We start from the raw sequence: 5,629 nt of genomic DNA, 5'->3' as shown, positions 1-5,629 counted from the left end.
GGTTCAGCAAGATGGTGATCTTAATTCCTTGTAAGAAGACCGTGATGGGAGCGGGTGTAGCGCAGTTGTTCTTTGAGCATGTGTGTAAGAACTTTGAGTTGCCGAGTTCGATTATTTCTGATAGGGATAGCCGGTTTCTCGGGCATTTTTGGGATTCTTTGTGGAGTTTGATGGATACTAGATTGAAGAAGAGCATGACTTTTTATCCACAAACAGATGGTCAAACAGAGGTAGTCAACCGGACTATGGTGCACATGTTGAGGGGGTATAATTCCAGGCATCCCAAGACTTGGGATGAGAGCTTACCATATCTTCAGTTTGCATTTAATTGGTTTATTCATGGATCTTCAGAAAAATCACCGTTTGAGACGTGCTACGGATTCTTACCACTAAGTCCGTTCGATCTCATGTTTTCTAGTGAAGCTACGGCCGACGGCAATGAAGGGAGTGAAAGACAATGGGCTCAGCGATTTCTGGAGAAGATTGCACATATTCACGCTACGGTTGAAGTTCAATTGAAAAAGTCACAAGCTAAGTATAATGCGAAGCATGATCAATATCGAATTCCTTGTGACTTTGGCAAATGTGACATGGTGTGACTGAAGTTGAGTAAGGAGCGGCTAAAGGGAGAATGAAAGAAGTTAAAGCCTATATGATATGGTCCGTTTTAGATTCTCGATCAGATCAGTGACAACGCTTTCAAGCTAGATTTTCCACCTTACTTAGGCATGTATTCAGTGATTAATGTCGAGTACTTAAAATTGTTTGAGCCTCCATTGTTGGATGATAAGGGTGACGACAAAGTGATCTTACCACACGTTGAAGACTTGTGGTTTGATAGAGAAGAGCCATTGAAAGAGGATTGTAGTTTGGAGTGACTACAATGAGACGCGAGACGAAGGAGTCGTTTCTGACCAGATGTCAAGGTCAGGTTCCTAGCAAGGCTAGGTGGTTCAATAGGGAAGGAGGGGCTCGCGAGTTCCCTCAGCTAAAATTCTAATTTGAATGGGACTTCAAGTTCCTAAAGAGAGGAGCCATGATACGGGTGCATCTTTTCTATGCTTCGGGAACTTAGTGATCCTCATGGGAGCTTGAGGATAAATGATTCTCATGGTAGCTTGAGAATAGAGGTGTGGGTGGAACCGTTGGTTGCGGCAAAAGAAGTCAAAAGGAGTAAAACAGGGAAAATCAGGGAACTGGAGTTCAGGCGCTGGCCGGTCGACCGCATGCTCAGCACTGGTCGATCGGATTCGTGCACACTATAAGGTGAGGATTCGTGCACTTTGGCCGGTTGATTGCGACGCACTTGGCGGTCGACCGGATGTGGTTCCGACGACAAGGTTAAAAACCCTTTCTCTAGCTGGTCGACCGAACCAAGTAGGTTGGTCGACCGGATTGGGTTTCATGAGTTATCTGGGATTCTTTTTGATGTGTTTTCCTAGTTTGTTTAGACTTCTTTATTTACAAGATTACCATCCACATTGTTAGTGATATAAATAGGATTGTTTTAGGTTTTCTAGGAATCAAATTGTATTCAGAGAGAATAGAGAGATTGTTCTTTATTCTAGTGAGATTGTGTGTGAGAGAGAGATTTAAAATCTTTTATTACTCATAATCTAAAGAATGTATTTTCCTTCGTCAACTGAATTGTTCTTGTGTTTTCTTCTCAACCCATCTTTGATAATTTTGCAATCAAATGTGCTCGCACGGCGACTCGTATCACGTGGAAAATGGGTATAACCACTTCCACATTTTAAGCTTTAGTGGCTGACTTGGTCAAGCGGTACAGGCAGACTTAACGCTGCAGGCAGACTTGCACGTTCAGGCAAGCTTGGCGAGCTTGCAGGAGAACCTTGTAGGCGAAGTTAAGTGTTCGAGCGAACTTAACTTCGCATGAGCCATCATGGTGAAGCTTGATCAGTTCAGGCAAACTTGAATCTACATAATTTATTCAGGCGAGGCCAAATCGACAAGTGAACTCGATTTTGTCGGCGAAGTTCGAGCATTCAGGCGAACTTTACTTTGTTCAGGTGAACTGAAATGCTTAGGCAAACCTTTGAGCTTCTTTGCTTGTTCCAAGTTGTTGTGTCTTGTTGCACAGCTCGTATATGTCCACATATTGACCAAAAGCTTCTTTTGTTAGGGATAGAGGTAATTTTACTTGCCTACAAAATCCCCTTCAAAGTTTTCAAATCTCCGTAGTGGCTTAGAGCGGGGTCTGAAATACTTTGAATATTTTGACTATCAAAATGATCACTATTCACCGATTCAGGCGAAGTGGAGAATTTTCCAGTGAACTTGGCCATCTTGGCGAAGTTGAGTTCTTCAGGTGAAGCTAATGAATTCAGGTGAGTTAAATGTTCAGGCAGACTTGGCGTTTCAATCGAACTAGGCAGTTGCAAGCGAACCAAACAGCTACAGGCGGGCTTCTAAGTTCGCCAGTCGAGGCGGTAATAGCCTGTCAGATCGCATTAAATGCAATGTGACTTGGCTTTATCGTATTACGCGCTTGATATGAAATGTTGTGTCGGTTGGAGATCAGATCTGCATAGTTTATTTGAGAATTAATCTCGACCGTTCATTTTGAAAATCGAATCTGAACCATTATATTCAATCTGAACCGTCTTGCCTTTTGGATAACAGTGTAGGCTGTCTAAAAATTATTACAGATAGCTTATCCCCATCAAACACCGATGATAAAAGTCACAATTTGACGGCTTCTAGAAAGCTATAATTTGAAAACTTTTACGTAGATCGATGAAGGTTACAATTAGACAACCTTCACAACAATCGATAAAAGTTTTAATTCAACAACCTTCACAATCAACATCGGGAGTTACAATCTGACGACTCTCATATTTTCAAGAAGCCAAGACGAAGGTTACAAGATGATGATCTTTACAACGCTCTAGCAAAATAGACGACAAATTAACGGTCTCTTCAAATCAAAATACAAGTAGCCTCGTTCCAGAGTCAAAGTAATGCAAATGCAGCTCAAACCTGACCGCAAACGCAACTCACATTCAGCTCCAAACACTGCAAACGCAGCTTAGATCTAGCTGTCAATGCAACTCATGTTCAGCCGCAAACACAGCCTCTGAACGCTACAAACGCAGCTCAGATCCAGCTGTCAACACAGCTCATGTTCGGCCGTAAACGCAGCCTCCGAATGCTACAGACACAGCTTCCAAGCGCTACCAAACGCAGCTTCCAACTGCTGCCAAACACAGCTTCCAAGCTGCAAATGCAGCTTCCAAACCGCTACAAACATAGCTTACAGACGCTGCGTCCGATCTTCCAGATGCTATGTTCGAGCTTCCAAATGCTCCGTTTGAACGTAGAATTCATGTCAGAACGTAATTCTTACGTTTGACTCATTCAAACACGAGCTGAACGGTTTCAAAACTATTTTCCATGATATGAGGGGATCACAACTCCACTCAGGAGTGATTTAAGGGGCGGTTACATCCCATAAACCCTACAAAGGAGCGATTTTAGGGGCGGTTACACCCCCTAATCGCTTATAAATAGCTGAAAGACCAGCCTAGTTAAGATCTCTTTTAGATCTTTAAGCATTTTTATATTTAGAGATCAGCAAAGGGATTCTTCAATCAACCAATCTTGGAGCATTCGGTTGACAAATTTGGAGAGCTTGGAGCATTGTTCAGCAACCGACATTTAGGAGCTTTGGTGCTTGTCTTTAAAACCGATTTTCGGTTCAAATCAAATCTGTTACAAAGTTTAAACTCATTCTGAGTTCTAAAACTAGTTAAGAGTTATCTTAAAACTTATCATGCAAGTTCCATTAATCGTTCTAGTGACGTGAAGTATTCGGATCGTCAACGAGAAGAAAATTCGATGCGAGTTTCGAGGGAGGCATCTCATCGCTACCGTGAAGAACCCAGTTTTAAACAAAGGTAAGGATCTCCGTCGACCCCTTCTCTCTTTTGTAAATCGGGATTCCGATTGAGAAGAATTATAGTTTCTTTTCTAAAGTTTGTTAGAGAGAAATTGTATTGAGAGCGTTGTAATCATTCTTTGTCTAAATCAGTTTGAGAGAATAACACATTTTTATTCTCAATTTTCTTCTTCGAATTTTCCTACCAAACAAAAGATGGCGACTCCGTTGGGGATGAGCTTTTTCACCAATAAAGAAATGGTTGTGCAATCCGACATCAAGCTCGCTGGAACGACCGTCGAAACTCTTATTGTTGAGTTCGATCAAGCTAAATATGAAGAGTTCCTCCTCTCTGGATCCCTTAGCCCCAAGGCTATGCGCAAGATCCACAAAATCTTTAAGGAAACTAAAGCTTTATTTATTGATCCTATGCCGAAGGACGCCCTCTCCTTTAGCCAAGTTCTCAAACTAACCCTCCCTCGAAGGAGCAGGTTTAGCTTATGCCAAACTCGTCAATCGAGTTGAGGAATCTATACCCGCACCAAATCAACGGGTGACGGGTCACAAGGGGCCTATTGAGGTGACAAAATTGATCAACACAGATGATGACGTTGCTACAAAGGCCTTGAAGCAGGCTAAGAAGAATGCCGCTCGATGAAGGAGAAGATCTCGACGACGGGCACAACTCCGAGAATGCTGATCCTCAAGTCAATACGAGTTTCGTGTTTGTGAGCCTAAACATAACCCTGTGCTCTGCGTTTCTGCTTCAGGATGCAAGCCTCACATCTATGAGCCCAAACATAGGCTCTGGGTGAATAGGACTGAACGTAGACCTCAGTGATGTATTGTACAATCAAAACGTAGCCTTCAGGGGCGCGTTCCACAAACTGAATGAAACTCTCAGGAGTGCGTTCCAGAACCAAAACACAGATCTTAAGACCGTGTTACACTAGCAAAACATAGATCTCAGGGCTGCGTTTTACTAGCAAAATCCTACCGGGGGGTTGTCCACTCCCCCCGACCCCTCAGCCATGGGCGCGCCACCCTCTGGACCCCCGGCTCGCTGACCGGGTAGCGAGACCCCGAATACTCTGCGTAGCATGACTAGATTGAGGGGCGGATATAAAAAATCTATGGATTCAAGGCATCTCAACCAGATCCATGCTCACCAAGAGCTAGTCTTGTCCAATCATGGACTGAGGGTTCCAATTCAAACCTCGCGATCAGCGAGTAACTCTTCTCGAGTTTCTGCAATAGATTTGAGAGAGTTCATATCGGGAGAAAGGCCGATACAACAAGTTGCTTGTTCATACCAATGCAAACAACTAATTTCTGCAGTCCTCTCGGGATGTCAATGCTGCTCACATGCGGCCAAACCGGTAGTATTAAGTCGATAAATGAACGCTGCCTTGCCAAACTAGTGCAAGCGATGACGTTATTACAAAAAAAGTCTTCAGAGACCAAGTATCCTGGAGTCACTATCAATATGATCGGTAGAGGAAAGTCATCAGTCCCTAGTTTTGATGATTTAGAGACGGATCGTTCTCCAAGCGTCAGAGAAATTGTTAACGAGTTTGAAGCAATCTACCAACGCACGCGAATATGAGCCACTCCCCCTGTCAACTATAGGAGGTTGGCTAGAGGAACTAACTCTGTTGATGAACACTCAGCCATCGCAGAGTCTCAGTCCTCTAGTTCTTTTGTGGAACATGAGAGCTTCGCCCACATGAC

Source organism: Asparagus officinalis, chromosome 9, assembly GCF_001876935.1.
Source record: "Asparagus officinalis chromosome 9, Aspof.V1, whole genome shotgun sequence".
Lineage (NCBI taxonomy): Eukaryota > Viridiplantae > Streptophyta > Magnoliopsida > Asparagales > Asparagaceae > Asparagus > Asparagus officinalis.
Note: the sequence above shows the minus strand (reverse complement) of the source record.